Source organism: Lolium perenne, chromosome 3, assembly GCF_019359855.2.
Source record: "Lolium perenne isolate Kyuss_39 chromosome 3, Kyuss_2.0, whole genome shotgun sequence".
NCBI classification, from domain to species: domain Eukaryota; kingdom Viridiplantae; phylum Streptophyta; class Magnoliopsida; order Poales; family Poaceae; genus Lolium; species Lolium perenne.
Genome location: NC_067246.2, coordinates 179030503 through 179043252, shown reverse-complemented (window position 1 = coordinate 179043252; position 12750 = coordinate 179030503). Strand labels below are relative to the sequence as shown.

Here is a 12750-nt window from a genome sequence, read left to right as displayed (position 1 = left end):
TTCCTTGGTGTGAGGCCCAGTATAAGATACAAGCCAATCACTTCCTTCTCCGCAACCCCGCAGACCCACCCTATTGTAAGTTTGTCCTATTATTTATCTATAGGTAGACCGACCCAGGCATTTGTTCTCACCTATACAATTAAGGTAGACCGTTCCGAACAATTCTTATGCCCTGCCCTATACACCATAGATAGACCAACCCAGACAACCCTTACAATCCATCATAGACCTTTAATAAGTCTTCCCTCTCCTGTATCTATTGGTAGACCGTTCTGGACCAATGTCCTCAACTTTACCAAATAGATAAACCGATATAGTCAACCCTTATCACTAGTCTATTGATATGCGAGAGGGAGAAGATACAACTGACTTCCCCAGAGTCATTATAGATCTTATGGTTAACGCGAAATGTACGACGCTAGAATCACTAGATGGCATTGGTGATTAGTCCTAGATGAGTAGAACCCTTGCAATGGAACCTCCACCATCAACACATACCATGGTTCCATTGTCAACCACATAGTTGTGGGGACCCCGGACTAGCTGTCCGAAATTCCCTGTTATGTATACAGTTCACGATCCCATGATCAGTGCGCCGTGAACACATAACCGAACTGATATCAAATTACACCATCCATTACAAAGCGGAATAAGAAAATTACAACATGGTCACATGACCAATACTTACATAATAGCCTCGAAGGGCCTAACTAAACATCAGAGTAGCATCATCACTTCAGCAGCGCAGTACCCAAGTCATCTGCCATAACCCTACAGGCAACTGACTGGGAAGACGTTCCTAGCTCGCATAGACGTCGTCAACTCCTTCTTCATCTGTCGAACTCCTTCAAGTCTGGCCAAGTAAATAGCCAGGGACAAAGCCGTGAGTACATTTGGAATTGTACTCGCAAACCATCAAGAAGGTGATAAAAATTCTAACTAGAGAAGACAAGAGAGGAAAAATAGTTTCTCTCGTGGATGTAGCATGTGGAAGAGAAATAGTTTCTCTTGTGGATATAGCATCCCGGCATCTCGAGTGATGGGGACACTAAGGGAGTCCTATGACATCTCTATACCTTTGTTAAAGAAGAGGTAGCATACCGCCATCTCAATTGATGGGGATACTAGGGAAGTCCTATGACATCTCTATATCTTTGTTGAAGAAGATACTTCAAAAGATAAACTACGACATCTCTATATCTTTATTGAAGAAGAGTCCCTCTACAAGAAACACTAGGAAGGGTCACCCAATTTTGTTTCATTTTCCTCGACCATCTCCATATGGTCGGCACCAGCCTTTCCGTACCCTTCCGGTACATCCAACACACACATTTCCTTTGGAAATCATTTTCTAAACCAAAACTCGACACAGCTCGGTAACGGCCATCCCAACCGTCCATGACCGCGGACGCGGCTATTCGAATAGTTTTAACTCTGCAGAGTGTGCGCACTTTCCCCACAAGAACCAATAAATCCGCCGGGATCATCCCCGGTTTGACATACAAAAGTATGCGAGGCTCGGATAATCAGTCATAGTCCTTCGCCTGTCTCCCTTGACAAGAGTCCTTCCCTGCGGGCTTACCCCTTCCCGGCACCCCGGTAGCATACCTCCTTTTGAGCGTATCTCCGGCGCCATGACAGAAGACCCTCAGTAGTCGTCCGGCTGCAAGTTAATGCAGTGTATTGCCTCCTTCAGAGCGCAACCCGGTGTCAGAGGTCATCGTGACCCTCCTAGAGAGTTGTGAAGGTGGCTTATGCCAATTTCAACAGACGTCAGACTAAGCCCGTACCCACTTTGGATAATGTGGTTGCGCTGTGTAATTGTTCCGGGCGAATACAAAGAACCATGTGTCGTTTTTCTCAAAAACCCAAGTCACACCCACACTTTCCTCTTTCCAACCATCTTTGTCAAGATCCTTTCCTTTCATAAACCATACGCTTGGGTAAGGTTGCCTCACCCAAGGTTTTCATAAACATTTACAACAAGGTAAACCTTGAGGGGTTCCCAACCTAAAGTTTCATGAGTTGACTAATACAACACTATGGCCGAGATGAGGGTCATCACACCATTGAGGGTATGAAAAAGAGGTATTGGAGTGGATCATACTTGCTTGGGCTAAGCATGTATTATGACAACATAAGATGAAACTATACTTACAGATTTGTGGTGATATCTAACCCAATCAACAGATAGGGATGAGAATTGACCAACACCAACACCATTTAGGGAATTAGGCATACTCATCACAATTTGAGAATACACCAAGGTCATGGTATTGATACTTCTACACTAGAAGGTGGTGTAGTATGAATCTTGTCCCGAGGTGGAACATGATCAAGCTAAATATAGAAAACAAGTTGGGTAGCAATGGACATGATACCATACACCCAACCAATTACCAAGACCTTGACAAGATAAAACTACTAGAGGTACCATGCTTGCATCCAAGCATAGATGACAACAACATGGAGATCATCACACATAGAACCATGATGCTATTGATAGCACAAGATGACATCCAAAGAGACATCATATCAGAGATCAAAAGATGGCTTGCCTTGGCTTATTTGTCCCTGGACTTCTTCAACTCCATCAAATAAGAATTCCCACAGTACAAATAAAATCCTTGTCCGATTCCACTTCTTCTTCTTCTCCTCCGAAATTGTTCGCATCTATCGCCGGAAAATATAAAAGGAACACAATCAATCACATTGCTCCAAACATAACAAGCATGCAACATTCAACAATCAATAGCTAACCACTTTACTAAGGGCTAACATACAAAAGACTTATAGATACTACAAAGCAACTAAAAGAAAACCCCATTTATTTACCTAGTAAAGGTATGAGAGTGCCACGACTTAGCAATTGCCTCTCTAGGTATCACCATGGCACAACTAAGTATCCCCTGGTAGATAACATCATAAAGAGGACAAGAGCATTAGTTTGACATCAAATACATTCACAAAACATTTTCAAACATTTTTGGAAAAGTAGAAAACAGTTTTCCTAACTTAGTTTGCTCACATAACACAACATCCAAAATAGGAAGCAAACCACATTCCACATCATTTGAAAACTTAAGCAAAACAATAGGGCTAAAGTTGAGTTGCAGAGGTTTTGTTTTGCAAGCATAAAACAAAGGTTGCCCAGTTCTAAATAAAAGAGTTGGTCAAGGTTTTTAAATAAACCCAACAAGTTTTGGTCCAACAATGCATGTCACACATATACCTTACTAACAGTAACGAAAATGCATGAACAGAGACTAACACTATTTTTCCTAGATGGCCAGTACTAATACAAGACTAACCCAATTGGATTCACTCAAAAATATTAAACCTACAAATTTAGGAATTTGTTTGAATCTGACTGTACAGAAAACAAGATCTGTAAGCCATAAATCGTAGAAAAATCCTAAAAATATGGGACCACTGGCATTTGAAAGGTATTTAAACAGAGAGGCATACACAATTGGATTTGGGTTAAAATTATTTCTGAAACTCTCACAAATGGATTGACAAGATTACTGCATGTCTATACCATTTGCTTTACCTCTAGAGTTACAGAACAGATAAAGGTTTGAAACTTGTTTGAGATGATTAAGAAAATATTCCGTAGTCCTACAGAACTGGAATCACTCAATTAGGTTCAAAAATGGATTTTTGGTGATTTAAAAGCTAACAGCCATGTCTGCAGAACACACAGAACAAGTTTAATTCACCACAAACTGTACACGGCTCATAAAAATATGAGGTCAGCTGCATCGGAAAGGTATTGAAAAGCTGGTTCTTACCCAATTTGTTTCATTCAAAAATTCGTTCCCAAGCTCCTGGTTTAATTCGACAAAGCCAGATCTGTCCAGATATTGATCTGTGAACCATTTCAGTTTCAGGAGGTCAATCGAAGTGAAACCACCGCCAAAATGAAGGTATTGAAGAGGGCTTTCGCCCGCAGTTGAGTTTTCTCAAAAAGGTTTTGTAAAACGGAACAAATCTAACAAACAGTTAATCTGCATGTTTCCAGAACTTTATTTACCAGGGAGAATCTGTAGCGAATTTGAGGATGAGACCAACGCCAAGTTGTAGATCTTTTGAATACCTATCCGCGGAACTTTGAATCACTCGATTTGGATCTGTACACGAGATTTGGTGGATTTTACAATTTCGTACCAGAATCTGAAACAGCAAGATAGCAGAAATTACTGCAGGGATTTGGACGAACTTTGCTCAAGAACTTCAGATCTGAGGATTGCTCAAGCTTCTCCATGCTTGGACCAACATGCACCTGCATCAAGATCCAATCTTAGCAATGGAGGAAGAGGAAGAGGAGAGAAAACCATCTAGGGTTGGGGAGAAGAAGGAGAGGGAGGTTCTCATGGTGAGGAGGAGCTTGAGGGAGGAGGGAGCTTCATCTTGGAGTTCTTTCCATGGCCATGGCCGGCCATGGGAGCTAGGTGGAGCTGCATTTTCGTGGGGGAGAGTAGGAGAAGAGTGTGAGGGAGTAGATAAGGTGTAGGAGTGAGTGGAGAGAAGAAAAATGAGAGCAAGAGGAGTGGAGGTGGCCGGCTAGGGAGTTTTTATAGAGGGAGAGGGGTGGCTGCCTCCTTTTTTGATTGGCCAAGGATGGTGGCTGCCCATTTATTGATTGGGTTAGGTGGGAGGCAAGACTTGTGGAGGAAGGAAATGAAGAGGCATGGCTGGCCGAAATTGCCATGCATACACCATTTGGCCGGCTCCATTCATGCCAATAAAAATGAACAATGTGAGAGATATAGAGATGGGGGAGGATTGTGATGGTAAAATATACCATGATGGTATTTTTTGCATGATGTCTTTGTGCCAAGAAGATGATGGTGATGTACAAGGTTTCATGTGCATGCCATCTTGGAGATGGCCTCCACAAGATTTGAGACTTGACTACTCCAAACAAGATGAGACACATGGTGCTCAAGTGCCTATGCAAGACACACGACACCACTTGTGTTATGCAAGGAAACTAGGTTTTCTTCCAGGGATATAGAGTCCAAGTTTTAGGGAGATAGTGAAGGGAATAATGATGCAATTCTAATGATGAATATGGTGACATAAGTCATCAATTCAAGAGGTCAAGGTGATGATGGAAAATAATAGAGGATTGAGATGGGTATGATGGAATATAGTTGCTCTACAAATAAGAGGTCAATTTGGAGTGGTTTGAAATACTCTCTGAGTCTAGGGTTTAGTTGAAGGAAGTCCAATAGAAAGTATCAAGAGTTCATCTACTTGATCAAGAATTGGAGGGTGAAGGAACATTATGGGGTAGATCAGAGATGTACACAAGATGTGCAAGAGTTGTCATTCGAAATAGAATTTATTTGAAAAGTACTTGAAACACCTCAATTGTCTAGGGACAATTGGGAATGATCTCAAGTGGAATGGCATTTGAAAATGTTGAGAGAAAACTAGTTGGAACATAGGAGCTCAAAATATTCTACTTACTTTCTCAGGTTAGGTAGAGTTTTCTCAAATGTAAAATAATCAAGAGGAAAACAAGAAATGGTATAGGTACCATAAACAAGCTTTTTGTTAAAACAAAGCAAAATAGAAATAATATTTTATAAATCAATACTTGGTAGAAATGGGATGAAAAACAAAACCCATTTCAGTTCCTTGTTTTCTTTGAAGAGAAATCTTGGAAAGTTTTAATAAAACTAGAAGTAGTTTTGTGATCAAAACTAGAGAAGGAAAATAGTAGGATTTTTGAGGAGGGAAACTAATTTAGGGAGGAGTGTTCTCAAGGGTAGATGGTGGCTACAAAATGTACCCATCATTCCCACTCTTGGTTTTGTGAAGATTAAACTTGAATAAAAACAAGAGGTAAAAGTGAAGGAAGTGATCTAGAGTTGAATCATTGGATAGGGTATAAGATCAAGTTGAATATATGCGATGCAAGGGTAGAATGAGACATGCAGGATGTAGAAATTGTAGAGGGAGATGCACAGATGAGACCCATGCATTGAGATCACCAAGTTGTGAATTAAGGATGATCGAGCTATCTTGTACCACAAAGAGAAAAATCAAGATGGCACACTCATGTTGTCATCAGGAGAGAGGTTTGATGTAGTAAGAAGGAAAACAATTCTTCCTAAGCCACACATGTGTTTTATTTGGTGAGTTGCTTGTTTAACCACTAGGGGTGTTGTTCTATGAGGTAGCTCAAGACAAAACTCAACAAGCAAATCAAGACAATTCATCTACCAACAGATCAAGGCAATTCATCATAACAAACAAATCAAGGCAATTCATCTACTAAACCTATAGAAAAAGTTTTTGTTCCCCCTAATTTTTGGCAATAAGGACAAATAATCAAGGTTGCAAAAAGTGGGGTGTTACAGATCTTCCACCCTTAAAATAATCTCGTCCCGAGATTACTAAGCGTAGGGCTAGAGGGGTTGTAAAGTTTGGCTAAAGTTAGACTCCATTCTTCTGTAGATGTGCCATTGTTGAGAAGGTCGCAACTTCAGCTTCTGGGAGACATGATAGATTTCTGCCGATGGCGAGCTTCTTGAAGAGGTTGACTACTCCATGCAGGTGTTAGATCTGTAGTTTCTAAGCGATCCTAGAGGGGGTTCAAGATTAAGGAAAGTTAGTGCCTTTGGAGCAGTTTCTTTAGCAGGGGTGAATTTTTTTTTTTTTGAGTTAGCTTAATATTTTAGTGGAAGACGAAGTCTTCCACCCTTAAATTTGTTCAGCGGGGTTCCTGAAAACTTAGAGCTTCAGCCATAGGTCTTGTCGGGCGCTTTTTTGAAGAAGCCATTGATCTCCCGTCTTGAGTTGAACATCTTCTGAGGGCGTTGTGTAGTCCACGGCTCCAAGAGGGGTTAGTGCATCCCAAGTTCCCATCGGTGTTTTTAGAAAGGTAAAAAATGTTAGGGTTAGCTCCAATTTATAGTGGAAGATGAAGTCTTCCACCCTTAAGATTTTTCACCGGGTTCTCGGAAAAACTCAGAGCTTCTGCCTTGTAGTTCTGTCTGGGGCTTCTGAAGAAGTTGTCGATCTTCCGTATTTAGTTGAAGAATCTTCGGGGGAGAAATGTAGACCACGGCTTCAAAAGGCACTCACGGTGTTTACTAAACCTGATAACGTGCGGTAAGTTAGTAAGTCGATGAAGCGCCTGGTTGTGTCCATATGAAGTAGCAACGAAGGTCGTCGGAGACAATCTTGAGCTTGAGAGTTGGTGCTGACTTGTACCAGTTGAGAAGTGTGCGGTTAAACTACACCTAATCTTGAGTCTTGAGGTATCTTCAGGAGCTTCACTTGATGAGGAGCGGATGAACCAGGTGATGCAGCTTGGCTTTGATGCTATTGTTCCCTCAGCTTGTTAGACGACGTGTTAGAGGGTGGTTTCAAGAAGATATGCTCGAGGTTAGTGCGGTTATGCTCCAAGGTTAGTCCAAATTAGTATGTCTTCTCGCAGAGGTGCAGTCACTCTTGAAGGTAGGGGCTTCTGCTTTCTTGGCGTAGTAGAGATGCTCCAGCTGATCTTGAAAGTAGTCGGCGTGGATAGGGGTCTGGGTTAGTTTCTCCGACGGTTGAGAATTGATGGTTAACAGAGTTAACTTATCCAGTAACTAGCAGTTAGTATTCTAACGGCGTGGTTGATGAGGGTAAAAACATCTTAGGGAGGCTGTCTAAGCTAGGTTATCACACCGAGGGTGTTTTTCAAACCGAAGGATCAAGACAATCATGCACACAACAAACAGATAAAAACACTCAAGGCAACACACGAGGAACTACAAGCAATCATCACACCAGACATGGTACTCTAAGTACCCAAGGATGCCTAATACGTAGGGGTAGCTCAATCAAAGCGATTGAGTTTTGTCCTATCCATCATATGGATTTGGGGCTGGTCGCATATGTTGATGTCTTCATATCGTCAACATCAGCTTCAACTTGGATCCTTGTAGCAGTTGGTAGTGAAGGGGTCGGGTGTTGAGTCATTGATGATGAGGCGGAGGAGAAAACTGTGTAGAACTTCTAGTCTCGACATCCTGGAAATATGAGGCCTTCGAAGAGGTAGCTGTTGAGGTGCTCCCGAAGGCGGCAACTTCTGGTGGCTGGCCTAAAAAGTACTAGTCAAGAACTGAGGACTTGATCCCAGACGACTGCAAAAAGTGCAAGTCCATGGAGGAACAAGGTCAGCTCATCGACAGACTTTGGTGACAACCAAAGATGTGATGTTACCATCCCTACATGAGCACGGCTAAGTCGGCATCAAATCTTCAATAGCTGTTGTTGGAGATATGTGAGACTTCATAAAAGGTTGATCCATCTTCGAGTTCGAGTCTCCGGTCTGGGTTGGGGACATCGTCCAATATGTAGGTTTGAATTGGATGAGACAATAGAGTAAGAATTTTCAAACCCTTTTATAAAGCGGAGAGATAAGAATTTAGAAGCTTTGAATAAATAAGAGGAGTAGAAGCTATGCTTCCGACTAAAGAAAGAATTTGTTTTGTAAATAGTTTTTCCCAAGTACTTGTTTCCTAACTAACGTCCATGCTAACTAAGGTCTCCTACAGTCAGGATGGCTCTGATACCAGCTCTGTGGGAACCCCGGACTAGCTGTCCGAAATTCCCTGTTATGTATACAGTTCACGATCCCATGATCAGTGCGCCATGAACACATAACCGAACTGATATCAAATTACACCATCCATTACAAAGCGGAATAAGAAAATTACAACATGGTCACATGACCAATACTTACATAATAGCCTCGAAGGGCCTAACTAAACATCAGAGTAGCATCATCACTTCAGCAGCGCAGTACCCAAGTCATCTGCCATAACCCTACGGGCAAGCGGCGGGAAGACGTTCCTAGCTCGCATAGACGTCGTCAACTCCTTCTTCATCTGTCGAACTCCTTCAAGTCTGGCCAAGTAAATAGCCAGGGACAAAGCCGTGAGTACATTTGGAATTGTACGCGCAAACCATCAAGAAGGTGATAAAAATTCTAACTAGGAAGACAAGAGAGGAAAAATAGTTTCTCTCGTGGATGTAGCATGTGGAAGAGAAATAGTTTCTCTTGTGGATATAGCATCCCGGCATCTCGAGTGATGGGGACACTAAGGGAGTCCTATGACATCTCTATACCTTTGTTAAAGAAGAGGTAGCATACCGCCATCTCAATTGATGGGGATACTAGGGAAGTCCTATGACATCTCTATATCTTTGTTGAAGAAGATACTTCAAAAGATAAACTAAGACATCTCTATATCTTTATTGAAGAAGAGTCCCTCTACAAGAAACACTAGGAAGGGTCACCCAATTTTGTTTCATTTTCCTCGACCATCTCCATATGGTCGGCACCAGCCTTTCCGTACCCTTCCGGTACATCCAACACACACATTTCCTTTGGAAATCATTTTCTAAACCAAAACTCGACACAGCTCGGTAACGGCCATCCCAACCGTCCATGACCGCGGACGCGGCTATTCGAATAGTTTTAACTCTGCAGAGTGTGCGCACTTTCCCCACAAGAACCGATAAATCCGCCGGGATCATCCCCGGTTCGACATACAAAAGTATGCGAGGCTCGGATAATCAGTCATAGTCCTTCGCCTGTCTCCCTTGACAAGAGTCCTTCCCTGCGGGCTTACCCCTTCCCGGCACCCCGGTAGCATACCTCCTTTTGAGCGTATCTCCGGCGCCATGACAGAAGACCCTCAGTAGTTGTCCGGCTGCAAGTTAATGCAGTGTATTGCCTCCTTCAGAGCGCAACCCGGTGTCAGAGGTCATCGTGACCCTCCTAGAGAGTTGTGAAGGTGGCTTATGCCAATTTCAACAGACGTCAGACTAAGCCCGTACCCACTTTGGATAATGTGGTTGCGCTGTGTAATTGTTCCGGGCGAATACAAAGAACCATGTGTCGTTTTTCTCAAAAACCCAAGTCACACCCACACTTTCCTCTTTCCAACCATCTTTGTCAAGATCCTTTCCTTTCATAAACCATACGCTTGGGTAAGGCTGCCTCACCCAAGGTTTTCATAAACATTTACAACAAGGTAAACCTTGAGGGGTTCCCAACCTAAAGTTTCATGAGTTGACTAATACAACACTATGGCCGAGATGAGGGTCATCACACCATTGAGGGTATGAAAAAGAGGTATTGGAGTGGATCATACTTGCTTGGGCTAAGCATGTATTATGACAACATAAGATGAAACTATACTTACAGATTTGTGGTGATATCTAACCCAATCAATAGATAGGGATGAGAATTGACCAACACCAACACCATTTAGGGAATTAGGCATACTCATCACAATTTGAGAATACACCAAGGTCATGGTATTGATACTTCTACACTAGAAGGTGGTGTAGTATGAATCTTGTCCCGAGGTGGAACATGATCAAGCTAAATATAGAAAACAAGTTGGGTAGCAATGGACATGATACCATACACCCAACCAATTACCAAGACCTTGACAAGATAAAACTACTAGAGGTACCATGCTTGCATCCAAGCATAGATGACAACAACATGGAGATCATCACACATAGAACCATGATGCTATTGATAGCACAAGATGACATCCAAAGAGACATCATATCAGAGATCAAAAGATGGCTTGCCTTGGCTTATTTGTCCCTGGACTTCTTCAACTCCATCAAATAAGAATTCCCACAGTACAAATAAAATCCTTGTCCGATTCCACTTCTTCTTCTTCTCCTCCGAAATTGTTCGCATCTATCGCCGGAAAATATAAAAGGAACACAATCAATCACATTGCTCCAAACATAACAAGCATGCAACATTCAACAATCAATAGCTAACCACTTTACTAAGGGCTAACATACAAAAGACTTATAGATACTACAAAGCAACTAAAAGAAAACCCCATTTATTTACCTAGTAAAGGTATGAGAGTGCCACGACTTAGCAATTGCCTCTCTAGGTATCACCATGGCACAACTAAGTATCCCCTGGTAGATAACATCATAAAGAGGACAAGAGCATTAGTTTGACATCAAATACATTCACAAAACATTTTCAAACATTTTTGGAAAAGTAGAAAACAGTTTTCCTAACTTAGTTTGCTCACATAACACAACATCCAAAATAGGAAGCAAACCACATTCCACATCATTTGAAAACTTAAGCAAAACAATAGGGCTAAAGTTGAGTTGCAGAGGTTTTGTTTTGCAAGCATAAAACAAAGGTTGCCCAGTTCTAAATAAAAGAGTTGGTCAAGGTTTTTAAATAAACCCAACAAGTTTTGGTCCAACAATGCATATCACACATATACCTTACTAACAGTAATGAAAATGCATGAACAGAGACTAACACTATTTTTCCTAGATGGCCAGTACTAATAGAAGACTAACCCAATTGGATTCACTCAAAAATATTAAACCTACAAATTTAGGAATTTGTTTGAATCTGACTGTACAGAAAACAAGATCTGTAAGCCATAAATCGTAGAAAAATCCTAAAAATATGGGACCACTGGCATTTGAAAGGTATTTAAACAGAGAGGCATACACAATTGGATTTGGGTTAAAATTATTTCTGAAACTCTCACAAATGGATTGACAAGATTACTGCATGTCTATACCATTTGCTTTACCTCTAGAGTTACAGAACAGATAAAGGTTTGAAACTTGTTTGAGATGATTAAGAAAATATTCCGTAGTCCTACAGAACTGGAATCACTCAATTAGGTTCAAAAATGTATTTTTGGTGATTTAAAAGCTAACAGCCATGTCTGCAGAACACACAGAACAAGTTTAATTCACCACAAACCGCACACGGCTCATAAAAATATGAGGTCAGCTGCATCGGAAAGGTATTGAAAAGCTGGTTCTTACCCAATTTGTTTCATTCAAAAATTCGTTCCCAAGCTCCTGGTTTAATTCGACAAAGCCAGATCTGTCCAGATCTTGATCTGTGAACCATTTCAGTTTCAGGAGGTCAATCGAAGTGAAACCACCACCAAAATGAAGGTATTGAAGAGGTCTTTCGCCCGCAGTTGAGTTTGCTCAAAAAGGTTTTGTAAAACGGAACAAATCTAACAAACAGTGAATCTGCATGTTTCCAGAACTTTATTTACCAGGGAGAGCCTGTAGCGAATTTGAGGATGAGACCAACGCCAAGTTGTAGATCTTTTGAATACCTATCCGCGGAACTTTGAATCACTCGATTTGGGTCTGCACACGAGATTTGGTGGATTTTACAAGTTCGTACCAGAATCTGAAACAGCAAGATAGCAGAAATTACTGCAGGGATTTGGACGAACTTTGCTCAAGAACTTCAGATCTGAGGATTGCTCAAGCTTCTCCATGCTTGGACCAACATGCACCTGCATCAAGATCCAATCTTAGCAATGGAGGAAGAGGAAGAGGAGAGAAAACCATCTAGGGTTGGGGAGAAGAAGGAGAGGGAGGCTCTCATGGTGAGGAGGAGCTTGAGGGAGGAGGGAGCTTCATCTTGGAGTTCTTTCCATGGCCATGGCCGGCCATGGGAGCTAGGTGGAGCTGCATTTTCGTGGGGGAGAGTAGGAGAAGAGTGTGAGGGAGTAGATAAGGTGGAGGAGTGAGTGGAGAGAAGAAAAATGAGAGCAAGAGGAGTGGAGGTGGCCGGCTAGGGAGTTTTTATAGAAGGAGAGGGGTGGCTGCCTCCTTTTTTGATTGGCCAAGGATGGTGGCTGCCCATTTATTGATTGGGTTAGGTGGGAGGCAAGACTTGTGGAGGAAGGAAATGAAGAG

At 41.9% G+C, this 12750-nt stretch overlaps 1 long non-coding RNA gene across 2 annotated transcripts; it reads right to left on the bottom strand.

Annotated features, from left to right (window-relative positions):
- Positions 1 to 524: 524 nt before the first annotated feature.
- Positions 525 to 11990, bottom strand: LOC127342725 (uncharacterized). 2 transcript variants are annotated; one of them, XR_011755599.1, is made up of 6 exons: positions 11854 to 11990; positions 10895 to 10968; positions 10618 to 10732; positions 2836 to 2909; positions 2559 to 2673; positions 525 to 853 (listed from the first exon to the last, which is right to left on the bottom strand). It is a non-coding gene; the product is annotated as an uncharacterized lncRNA (long non-coding RNA). The 2 variants fall into 2 exon arrangements; XR_007876843.2 differs by lacking the exons at positions 10618 to 10732; positions 10895 to 10968; positions 11854 to 11990 and adding exons at positions 3795 to 3871; positions 4037 to 4133; positions 4223 to 4511.
- Between the last annotated feature and the right edge of the window lie 760 nt (positions 11991 to 12750).